The sequence below is a fragment of the Ooceraea biroi genome, chromosome 5 (assembly GCF_003672135.1).
Source record: "Ooceraea biroi isolate clonal line C1 chromosome 5, Obir_v5.4, whole genome shotgun sequence".
Classification (NCBI taxonomy): Eukaryota; Metazoa; Arthropoda; class Insecta; order Hymenoptera; family Formicidae; genus Ooceraea; species Ooceraea biroi.
This window is the reverse complement of record NC_039510.1, coordinates 10,714,256-10,727,289: the sequence shown is the minus strand read 5'-3', so window position 1 is coordinate 10,727,289 and position 13,034 is coordinate 10,714,256. Positions and strand designations below refer to the sequence as shown.

Below are 13,034 nucleotides of genomic sequence, written 5' to 3'. Positions count from 1 at the left end.
TTAAATTAAACCTTGTTAAAATTATGCGACAGGTGATCGATAAGTCATGATATTTTATTAGATGAAACAGTATTTTGTTCGTTTTAGTAGATGTATGTAAAAGTTTTAGTCATCTTTTGCACGTTTACTGAACACGAAGGCTTTTCATTGCTCATCACATCCACTATTGTTTTTCAAAGTTATATTTATCGTTAAATTATATATCATACGACATATAAATTTTACAAACTCCGATACCAACGCTTTAAAAACGTAAAAGAGTGAAAATTTATTTGAAGCTTAAGTAATAATATCGGAGCGCTAAATAAAAACTAAAACTTTTGCATACATCAAATATATCTACAGTTCCTCACATATTTCTTGACAAAATTGTTTACACTTTTTTCAATTATTTAAATTGTTTCAGCAATTTTATCACAAAAGACGGCTCCGAGATTCTCGCCGTGGCACTCGTAGTTAGTGTCTCTGGTAGCCGATAGCACCTGCCATAAGCAGACGTTAAAAGTCGCGTATGCCCACGATGCTTATCACGAGCCGCGCGCTATCCGTAACAACGCGATCGATCGGTTCGCATCGAAATAATCGCGCGTCACCGGTTCTCCGCGCGCGAGAGAGGACCGAGAGCCTCCTCGAGAGAAAAGAGATCGTCGATATGAGAAAGAGCGCGCATTCGAGACGTGTAGCGTGGGCCCTTGTACACGCCAGCCTGGTGCTTCCAATGTGAATGCGATCGGACACTCGAATTGACACGAAGCCAGCAGTAGGCCGTGCTGTGCCGCGAGCGCGCAATTACAGCAAGTCATTGGGTCCATTGTGCCGGTTCCACCGGACCCTCTCGGAGAAAGAGAGAGGCCCCTGTCTTTCTTATTGTTCCTTCCACGGCGGATAGCCGGCCGTGTGTAGTGGCCCCATTGTTGATAAAACAGATAAACGCGCCCCGGCGATTCCTGGCGGATCTAAGCCTACTTGGAGATCGAGGGTACAAAGATCGAACACGTAGACGTATCCCGCGAGAGTACCGATCCGTTGCTATACCACCGTTGCTGTTGGCCTCCGGCTTCGCTGATTGTCGGATGAAGTTATCGTAATAGACGCGCAGCGTAATCTCCCAGTACGCCTCGTACATGTTCATTTTAGCATTAAACATGTTGACGTCCTGATATTACGCGAAGCGTAATATATTTATTAAACAAATTAAATCTCAGACCGTATGTGTGTCCAATACGATGCTCCAAGCCATGCGGATGTGCCACGATAAATAAAGTCTCTCAAAAATAGAAGTAATGATGCCCGAGGAAAATAAATCAGAGCTCAATCTATTAGGTTCAATGGAACTCATTTATCCATTCTGTTACATCCCAAAGTTCCGTTTCAATATTACGACATTTCAAACTGTTTCGACATCCCGTAGAGTCCACGGAAACGAGATATTTTCCGAGCGATCAGGCCTGTATCGCTGAATATTGTCCGGCATTTAAGACTCCCACGGGGGACGGCGCTGCGGCTGAAGGAAAAAGTCCCAGCCGAGAGTTGCGCCAAATGAAGTCACAACTCGGGCAGCGGGTGGCCGGCACGGCGCGGTGGATTCCTTCGACTTCGTCGAAGCACACATCACGAGACTGCATTGTGTGGGACCGCGAGGAGAACGAGTGCCGCGCCGTGGGATCTTCCTGAGGCGGCGTCTTTCATCTCTGCCAACCCCCTTTGGACGCGCCGGCCGCCCCCGCAAGGCTTTCTCGCGCATTATATGCCGCTGCGACACCACCGTCTCTGTGGAGCGTAGCGGCGTATACGTGATCGCGCTACCGTGCTCACGATCACGAAGAAAAGAGGGAACGCGAGCGGAAAAATGACGCCGACCGAAAAGAGCTTCTATGGAGCTAGAAGGTGTCAAACGCGCCGACACCTGATCATCGAATCCCGGCTCCTTCGCTTTTCAGTAACTTAAACGAGGATCTTTAAAGTATATTCCTGTACTTCTCGCCGCTTTCACGATCAACAAAAAACGATTCAACAAAATTCTGCCATAAAAAGAATTAAAAATTTCTAAATAGCTCTTTGCGGAAAAATGCGAATAAAACCTAAATCGAATATACTTTAATAATGACAAAACGAATTGAAATAAGATTGATGAGAGTCAGCTATTAGTTTCTGCTATTGTATTATGCTTTGGGCCACAATTTCATATTCTACATACATACAATTTTCCCATCGTGATCTTTATCTTTTCTACCGCACGCATATCAGCAATATAATAAACATAACAGAAATGTTTCCGTCACGCGCCAGAAAACGATTCCACAGTTCAATCAAAGTTTAACAAAGCTGTGCTTTACGCTGTCAGAGATCGCAGACAGGTGTTCGCGCCGTAACAAGAAAGGTACAATTAGCAGCGGAACAAGTGTGGCGGGCGCCGCGCCGGGGGGAGACTTTCTCCGTGATATCGCGAGGGAGCTATGTAAATCTCGTAGATCGTGTTCGTAGATCGTAGACAGCGGGAGGCGTCGCCGCGGTTCCGATCTACGTGTCAGCGTGGCCCGGTCGCGCATTTATCGGGAGCAAGATCGCCACGGAGTGACTGATGGTGCTCTATCCTTGAATCCGTTTCGTCGGCCACGAAGAGGGCGTACAGAGGCGCGTCTCGGTGATCCCTCTTGCGCGCGTATACGCTTCCGAAGTCGCACCGCGATCCTAACGATTCGGTACTCCGATTCGTTTGACCGATCGGCTCGTCGCCGAGGTATTTCGGTGCCGCGCGCTTCGGATACCAATGTGCGCTTTCGAACCGGAGGCTCCGTCCACTCGAACTGTATTAGAAAAAGAACAGGAACAATGCGCATATCTGGATCATAGATCCACGACGGCCAGTTGATCATCCGATTCTTGGCGGTGCGAGAACGTCGACGGAGAAAAATAAAAGGGTTTACGGCACACTGTGCCCGTTAAATTTACCCGTTAAAAAGCTTAAAAATCATAAATTCTGTTTTTCTCATGATAATTTTTGAAAGGTGTCTCTCACGTCAATCTACGAAAAGGACTTTGAATATTGTGAATGCGCTTTCAAGTGATGTTTCATGGTTAAAACACCGTCAAAAAAATATTTACGTCATTTGTTCATTGGAAGGAAGGAGCCAAAGAATCGTTCTCATAAAAGATTCTTTTAAAAGAATCGCTCTCAAAAAGAAAAGTATAGCTTGATCCTTGCAATATGCGAGCTATATGTGTAATACATAAGAAGCGCATTGTGGATACATCAAGCTCATCTTACAGAGGAAAAGGTCTAAAAATATGTCTGGGGACATGCGTTTTTAATTAGAATTGAAGAAATACTTGAAAAAACGTGAAAACATCAAAATTCATATTTATAATACATTGTGTTTCATGGTGGAGTTGATCACTTAACGTAATAATCTTTTCATGGTTTTCATTTACGGTTGTATTAAACACTTCCAAGTATTTATTTGTAATTCAATACTTTTGTGATTCTAAATTCAGTTTGTAAGTATTCGTCACATTTATTATGCAACACCATTCATCTTGGAACGCAAAGTCTACCGTTTGTTGCTTGCGTATGCGTATGTATTTACGTACAAACTCGAAAAAGGAGTCATACAATATCCCTTGTCTCTCTCATCTTGTACGCGCGTTTAATATTCATATGTGCGTGTGAAGAAAAAGAATTGTGCGAAAATATCACGACACAATGGCGCCAACCTTCAGTCGTCGCCGAAAAACTTTGAGAAATAGTCGCGCGACTACAGTGTCTTTCATAATATTCCTCCAACAATCCCGCGCACAGTTCCTTTATCCTCGTCTCCTTCTTTTTTTTAGTACGCGCTACGCGTCGACCTTTCCATTTGTTTGTTGCGTCATCGTCGTGCTCGTTTCGTAAGAGGAGCCAAGTGCCAAAACATTGATCCCGACCAATTAATTTCGCGTGCGGACGTTGATTAATGGGAAACGAAGGTATGGAAGATCGGGAAGGATCTCGATCGTACCGGCCAGAATCTGCTACCTGACTGCACGAGACAATGACTTCTCGCTGCGGGTGGCGTGAAACCCAGGTAGCCCTTAATTATTATGTTTCTTACCGAGATCTCATAAATTCTTCGCGATAAACTGATCAACGAGTTTTTCCCCGTAAATTTCGTTTGCAATTCGATAACATCTGTTAGAGGAGAAGCAAGTGCACCATACACAATGATGATATTTCGTACTTATTGCATATTTGTCGATCAGATTAGAACGGAAGACAGAATCGTTTCTCTGTGTTCCTAACTCGTAAGTAGACAGAACATCCATCATTCGACGGGGACATCGTTCATTTTGTGCATATCCTTCAATCAATTCTACAAGACGAAAAATTCCCAGAGAATCCACTATCCAAGTTGACAATGGCCATCAGACAACAGGTTGATATCCAATACATCAATTTTTGTCTACAGCAAATATATTACTTTAACATGATTTATTTTAAAATTATCTCGATGTCTTATTCCCGTATTTCAACATCTGCATATAGTACTTTTTAATATAACGTTGAAAATATGGTATCTAAGCACATATAATTAATAATACAGAGATATATTCTTATTATCTTATTTTGTCATGTATAATACACGAAAATGTGGATAATTATTCATTTGCAGGATGTAACATGATTATTTTGTTACCAGCTGACATCGATTCAAACTGCAAATTTCTGAATACGTTTTTGTTTCTCATCTCGATTACACATGAGTCTATGCGAATCGACTAGAGGCCGCCTTGATTCGATGCAACAATCTGGAACGGCAAAACAGTGTTACGACCCTTTTCACAAGATCGGTCGAGGTCTTCGAGATGCGAGAGTGCATAAGTAGTCTCTTTGGGCATCGGAGATGGGCAAGCCGATAATTGCCTCGCATATACATGATAATGCCTTCGGAACGCAGCACTCGCGCGCGTTTGCTTGGGTCCATTATACAATTCAATTTGTTAATAGCGCTATCGATCCATCGTGATCGGTAGATACCTGGCTCGATAGAAACAATGGGGGCGGTACGTTTCTGGCACGATTGAGGAGGCTGGAATCCTTTTAGCTAGCCGCACTTCGATACGGTGCGATCTATCATCTATTGATCATCGATATCATCGATCGGTGACTCCTCCGATCTTTCGCTATCTCAGGCCAATACACTTCAGTTCCCGATTCGTAACGCTACGTGTTATTGCAACATCTTCATCCAACCCTGTCATTGTATTGATATATAGCGGCCATGTGGATCCCGAGTCATCATCAGCCATTATCTCACGGTAACAGAGATTTGCATAATAAAAAAGAAATTCAAAGTAAATATTTAAAAATTTTCTCGCGTTTCGCAGGTGCAAGATTGCATTCCGCAATCTCGCGTGGCAACCGTGAAAGGCGATTTATTTCGTGTTTCGTCGAGAAAACGGAGACGACGACCGGATCTTGACGACGAGCAACATCCCCCGCCTCATTGTCCCGTCGACAAGCGCGCGGGGAGCACCCGCTCCCGGCGAGAACATTGTGCGCGTCAGGAAGGAGGTTCGCACGGCGGTAACCTGATCGACTTATCAATAACCGCGTAATTATAGTACCAAAGAGTTGGTAGGGCTCAAAACAAGCCATAATAAGACGTAGGCGTCTTTCCCACAAGTAACCTTATATCCCTGTCGAAGTAGACCCGTGCCGCGTCCGACGTCTTTTCAGCTTTCAGCCTCCAACCCGAGCCGAGGAGGTTCCTTTGGAGGGAAGGAGGACCCTTTGCCTCGCACACGTACACACGGCCTGTGTAGCCTGTGTACCTGTGTACATGAACCGCCTCCTATCTCTCTTCATCCTTTTTCTTCTCGATCCCGCTCGATCGCTCCATCTCGATCTTTTCTTCCGTGCCCGACCGTCGGTCGAGTTTTGTGCTAAACTCCATTGAAGATTCCTCTGTTATTGCACTGGTCGTTGTTTTGGCCTCGCTGCCTTTGTGGGCGAATTAATTTATTACGACCCAATTATCAGTGCGTTACCTGCGCGACCCCTTCGGCAACCGCTCGTTTCCTGCTCACGTGATGGAGACTATAATTCTGCCCCTTTCAGAAAGGGGCACAAAACGGGTATTCGTTTTTCGAATATTGAGGAAAGCTTTATGCAACAGGACGATAGCTTTTTCCCTGCAACAGAAAGAGATTGGTGGATAAAGGTCGTTAGCACGACTAAACCATAAAATACGGTCCGAAATATCCCACCCCACATGAATAACACGACGATTTTTCAAGATTGCGCTAAGATTTTATTATAATCACTAATAATGTGAGCAACCACAACTTATATATTACTGGCAGGACGACGAATAATTATCTATCAGATGAACTGTTCATAATTTTTAAAGGATTTACGTATAAAGAATAAAAGATATAGATAAATAAATCTTTTAATTTATATAAGTAATATATGAGAGTTATACGTGCGATCACCTATACCTCCAAATTGTGATGATTGAGTAACATTAGTTTTGATATTACAAGGGTTAACATTCCTCGTATCACATGCTTGCTCGATAACAAGGCCTCGCCGTTATCATAATTGCATTACGGAACACGAAGCGAGATCGACGAGGGTCTCCAAATAAAAAGCGTGATGTTCGAGCTGCACAGTTCGATGGCTCGTCCATATGTAGCTTGAGTGACAAGCTATGAGTCGTGGAGGCATGAGAAGGCCCATCTCAGGGCCCGCGGCACATCAAAGACGCTAATACTCATTTCTCTTCCCTCTTTTTTTCTTTTATCTCGCTTCGCTTCGTATGCATACCGTTTCTCTCTCTTCAGCTTGTCCTCCGGGCCCCGTTTTAATGTCCCCCCACCGGGAATCTGGATCTCGCGTGCTCCTCCCCTCTCTCTCTTTCCATTCCTACTCGAAAAGACCCGCAGAGAAGTGTACACGTATATGTAACAATAAATTATATAATACGTTGATTTAATCTTTCGCTCTTTCTCTTACGAACTTATGACAGACACATACATTATGCAATTTTTATTCAAAAATGTGTAATTCTTTAGAAATACAAATTAGAAATTGAAGACCCGAAATGAGAACAGAATGCTTAAGATTTAATTTTCTTGCAAAATATTTAATATTGGCGAACAATTTGATAATAAATAAATTTCTCGTCGAATTGAAGATTTATGAAGACGGCGACAATAGGAAGCCGACGTTGATAAATGCCGGATCTACATGGGAAAATAGCGCGTTAGAGAAATGGCACGAGGGACTGTAACGGCTCGTCGAAAACGGTCGGCCGTCGTCTGGCGACGGGCTCATAAGATCGCATTAAATTCCAAGAGAATCGCCGGGCCAATAAATCTGTTTGCAATTAGCGTGGCTCTGCACGTGAGCGTGGCTCGCATCGCCGTACGCCAGCTCCGAGAATAAATGCCGTCATAAGGAACGAGGTCCCGATGACCGCCCGCCGCGAAGAGACGATCCTGAGGACGTGGGCCGTGCAAGATAGCGGATGTGTCTTCTATTCAGGATTATGTAGAGTATTTACACGTAAACACGAACATTTTAATGCAACTGGAGACTTGCACAGCAGAGTGCCGGTATCAAAACAATTTTTATATATAATTATAACTCGAGAAAAGAAAAATCCTGTCTCTCTCAATGCTTCCATTTTAAAGTGCTGGAAAGATATTCCAATATCTTAACGTAACGTCAAACAGGTTGCCGTATCGAGATTATCGACTTAATTCGCGTCATCGTTAACTCTGCACGCTCACGCGTGCAAATATTATACACGAAATGTGCTAATTACGAGCATGATGAGCATTAATAATCAACAAGCGGGGAAACGAGCATGCGAAGCAAGGAGGAGCGCAAAAATTCTATTCCGCTGCATCTATGGACAAGCTCGCCCTAATATCCTGTCTCTCCTCTCGGAATCCTAGCCGCATCTTTACCTCACCGATCTCGATAAATATCCCGCGGGCGCGCACAGGGCCCAGCAGGGCCTGATCTACGGCCCCCGGGAGGATCGACCAAGGCGGGAAGCAGGAGGCATATATACGTGTAATGGAGATATCGGAACCTCGTGGCGGCAACCAACGCGACGCAAATATGCAAATAAGATTGCCCTTTACGCGCCAAGTCAGATCGTAATTGGCTCTCGTAGAAACGGCCGCGACTCTCGATTCCGCTCGATCCTCGATCCTCTCTCTTCCGTTCTGTCAGCAGTTCCTCCCGTCATTGTCGCAACGTGTTGCTCGCGACGAGCCCTCTTCTCGCGTTTGCGAGATTGATGGCTAACGCTTGTGAGAGCAGTTATCATCAGTCATTCGTTCAACGGTAATTGTCGCCATCGATCTAAGTTACGTCGAGAGATTAGCGTCGGAGAGGTGAAAACGGTCATTTAAACCTCTGGTATTAGCCATATTAAGTAAGTAACTTCATTTATCCTTAATTAGCTGTCATTCAAATGTTTTAATTATTTGTTATTACTTCTGCATGTTTCGAAATCACAGTAAGTATAATAGGTGCATACACGTTTGCCTTTATTTTCTTGAAATGCTTCTGACGTTTCCGAAACTAATAAACAAGAGGAACGGGACTAGGCACGCTGCGTAAATCAAACGGTGGATTTAGAACTAATACCGGTCGCGTGGGAAAAACGTTGACAACTTGTTGACAGGCTCCCGGTGTTATCTCTGTAATCGATCAAATTGTTATTATCGCGCCGTTTCACCTCGGTGCGGCGTGGTAATTGCGCGAACGCGCCGCCGTTATGTACCGTTGGGTCATTCCTGAAATATAGTTATCACGGCTACACCTAGCGAGACTGTTATTTGTGAAAAAGGCCCGGTGCGCGATTAGCGCGGATGAATAGTATCATATAATACAGCCCAATCACGATCGCGTGCGCTCAATCCGCGAGATCTTAATTAGAACGCATGACTGGCGAATCGCTCGATCCTTTCGCGGCTGCTGCGCTCCACGGATTTTTCCGGACAACATGGTCCAGCATCCGGTCGATTCCCCCGGGTGCAGCCCTCTCTTTTACTTTCTCTTTCTCTCTCTATGCCGTGCAATTAAGTTGCACGGCTGAGTTTCCGCCGCGGATGCAATTATGCCGGATCGCGCGAAGCGTATCTACAATTAATGATCGTGCGGGCCGCGGACACTGGTCGCCACCAAAGTCGATAAATAACGGATATTAATTCGTGCGCCGCGGTATTACAATATATCTTGACGTTTTTAACGAGCCGACTATAAATATAGAGCGTGTATTAAATCCGGGAGCCTTATGTCGCGAACGCGAATACGCGGGCCGATTTATTTTCTAAAGCGTAACAGAGCAGCGTTAGAGTTTGGATTAACTCCAGAGATCATTCATATATCATAGATTACATTTTTAATTTCGAGCACCTTTAGTAGTCTATTTATTCCTACTGTGTTATTAACTCGGAATAATTTTTGCATGGATTTTATTAAACATTCAACGCTGCATGTGTATTTATACGTGGAACATGAAATACTTTGAGCAATTTTCAATTTTTGAAAACAACCGTGTTTTAGATTATGTCTAAGAAAATGATTCAAGAAAAGTATACAAGTTCAAATGAGAATGTCGTAAATAGGATAAAATATGTGAGAAGATAAATAACAGAGGAAATTAACTTATCAATTTAAAATGAAATCAAGCTCGAAAAGAATCTTTAAACCAACTATACGGCATTAAATCTTTCGTTCACATCCTCTTACTCGACGTCTGCACGGTTGAGATATTGGACTAGCGCGCTCCTGCGTTGATATATAGGCTACCAGGCGGGGAAACTCGCCCGAAACACGGAGAAACGAGCGGGATTAAATCACTGTATCCGTTGACTTCACATCGCGTGTCACGGCGTTGTTATTTCATAAACGCCATTCACCCTCAGGAGAAGGCGAAGAAAAAACGACGTCGATCTCCGATCGCGGGGACGAGCGTGAAGCTGGCGCGAAGACCCGCCACGAGTCTCGCCCCGGCGCGGCTGCTCGTAATTGCCCGCGGAGACTTTTAATCGATCGTTCAATTCCGCGGCGTCGAAAGAGTCGATTTTATGGCGACGTACACGCTCATTACGCGATCCGCGCACCCCGTATACGCACCCCGCGGGCTACCCGTGTGTGCGTTCGCCGGCCAGCCAGGTGTCGGTTCTCGCTCACCGGGGGTTCGATGCTAACCGCCCCGTGTAGATCATTACGGATCCGTGGCAAAACGAAGAGCCATTTCGCCCGGAACGATCTCCTTCTCTCTCTCTCTCTCTCTTTTTCTCTCTTTGTTCATTTTTTCTTTCCACTGCGAGGCGGCAACCGACTATCTCGCCGGCCGAGTCGAGACCCCTTTTTTCGTCCCGTGATTTATCGAGATTCCACCGAGAGTATCGCCAATCTTCACGAATCCTCATAATTCGCCGGGTCGAAAAAAGATATCTTTATGTATCAAGTAATGTAGAGTTTCTGCGACTTTTACATGGTCTGTATGTGTGTTAAGTTTGTGAAGTTCGCAGTTGCAAACTACCCTCGGAACGTGAAGGGAAAATAGAAAAGTACATGAATGAGTGAAGTAAGATTCAAACTTCATACCTCGGAGTGTATTAAAACTATCGCAAAGAAAAGTACATTTAAACAACTGACCATCAAAGTTATATTATCGCAAAGAAAAGTACATTTAAACAACTGGTCATCAAAGTTATATTATCGCAAAGAAAAGTACATTTAAACAACTGGCCATCAAAGTTATACATAGTAATTTCCTATCTTCTTTTCGAAACTTTGTGTCTTTAAATTGAGGTAAATGTTAATCAAATTAATCATAAGTAATACAGTCTCTATTCGCACGAGTATTCTTGCGACATTTAGCACACGATAAAGCGGTGGAGCCATTTCACCCCCGAGTCTGTATTGCTTTGGGACCAGACTTCCTCTCGGGGATGCTGACGAACCGGAACCACGTGACGTAGTTTTTCAAACAAACCATCCAAACGCGATGAGACCAGACCAAACGGGATAACGCGCGGTACGTGCTCTCGGCACGTTTCTCTCTTGAGTATTTTGATAAGGCAACCGGCTCGTCGACTCGTCGACTGTATTGTCGAGCGTGCACACGACAGGACCTAACTAAGGGATTTACATAATTAGAATGCCATTATTTTTTCAGATACGTCGTCGCGTAACGCCGATTTTTCTGCGACACGTGCACCGAGAAAATAGAAAACGCCACTATGTTGCCCTCCATGAACGCGTGTCACTTGATGAATGTTATTCCAAGTACTATTAGTTTTATGTGCTTGTCGTTAATTCTACGCTTGCGGCACGAAATTACATAAATAATCTGTATGTATCTATCTTAATATTATCAACAATAAATTTATCATTTTTACTCTTTATCCGATTATTGACGAAACACGTGCATAAATGCTTGTACTAAATTATCTTTAAGATATTTTGTCTTAAATATAATGTCAAACTTTTATTATAGACTATTTATTCTCGACTATAAATCATATATAGATTTATCGTTACTTTTTGATCACTGCGTTAAAGTCTGAAGGCACGAAGGGATGTTGCATCTCAGCGGACCGGAGATCACAGGAAAAAAGGGTTTGCGAATTCCTGCACGGGGTGTAACGAATCTCTGGAGGTTCTTCATTGGGCACCACGTGCCCAAGTGGTACCACGACAACGTATACCCACTTCAAGATCCTCATGGCTCTCGCGCCAATCCGGAAACGGAAGGCGGCCCTCCTGGTCGAGCAAGGGAGAGGAAGAGAACGCGGAGGGTACTTAACCCTTTGTGAATCAGCGCGAAGGACGAAGATAGAAGCAACCGAACTGAAATTCGATCGTCACCTCCTCATTGTCCCACGTGCCGAGAACCTCCTGGGGATAGTTCATGCATTGTTCGAAGGTTTGCTGACAATATTTTCAATAGATTTCAAATTTTTTATTTGATAAATAAAGCAATTCCCTATTTCTTATTTAAATTTTAGATATAATTTAGATTTTAGATATATTTCGAATTTAGATATAATTTTCTTTTTAAAAAACTTTGCATTTAACAATAAGTATTACATTTCTTTGATAATGTACTTTTTTATCAAAACTGATATAATAGACCGATGATGTGTAGTGGAACTTTATAGTCTGAGAATTACAAATTTATAATATCTATTCCACAAAAATATGAAGATACTATTTTAGAAGAAACCTAGCACTAAGCACGCACAATCGGTGCAGCTTGCGCTTAGAGATTTTTCTTTCAGGGGAACACGTAATGCGGAAGTGTCCAACAAACATGCTGACTGTCATGCACCGCGAAATCTGCCTATGCACAATCATTAATACGGATTATGGTTGGCGTTGCGTTACACCGTAACCTCCCTGCGATCTATTTTCGAATAATCCCTCGCGCAAACCAACAAACAGCGACAGCTGTTGACGATTGTATTACACAAACGATACACGCATTCACTTCGACATCGGGCAGGCAAATGAGATAACTACTTGCCGAGACATAAAAGACGCACGGTCAACCGACGCTGAATGAATTTTACAGTGGTTTCGCAGAGATCTCTCGGATAAGTAAGAAAATCTGCTGGTGAACTTGTGACATAAGACGATTAAAGCTCTTGTCCGGTCAAGGAACTGTTAAATTGTCAGTTGCGCTGCATAGGGATTACAAGCATTCTTTTCTGAGCGTTATACTAAATCTTATTATAATAATATCATATTATTAAGTTATTCGAAAAATTTTATTGACATTTCTAAAGAATTTTTATAATTAAAATGCATTAAATTGACACAGTTATCAATATTTTGACTTATAAAAATTATTTAAACGCAGATTTTTACTAAAATAAAACAGAATATTTTTTACAAAGTTCTACTTTTTTATTATTACTTGATACCATCAACTTGACGCACACAGAGACATAGATAGATCAGGGATCTAGATCTGCGGTTTTTCAGATGAGTGACACGTCATGGGCAAAAAGTTTTG

The 13,034-nt window shown here is 43.2% G+C and overlaps 1 long non-coding RNA gene across 3 annotated transcripts; it reads left to right on the top strand.

Annotated features, from left to right (window-relative positions):
* The first annotated feature begins 8,180 nt into the window (after positions 1-8,180).
* On the top strand, positions 8,181-12,808 carry LOC105281165. Of its 3 annotated transcripts, none has more exons than XR_894259.3 (4): positions 8,181-8,432; positions 10,895-11,051; positions 11,193-11,942; positions 12,298-12,808. It is a non-coding gene; the product is annotated as an uncharacterized LOC105281165 (long non-coding RNA). The 3 variants fall into 3 exon arrangements; XR_894260.3 differs by having other exon boundaries at positions 8,181-11,051; positions 11,193-11,368; positions 11,579-11,942; XR_894258.3 differs by having other exon boundaries at positions 8,181-11,051.
* The last annotated feature ends 226 nt before the right edge of the window (positions 12,809-13,034 follow it).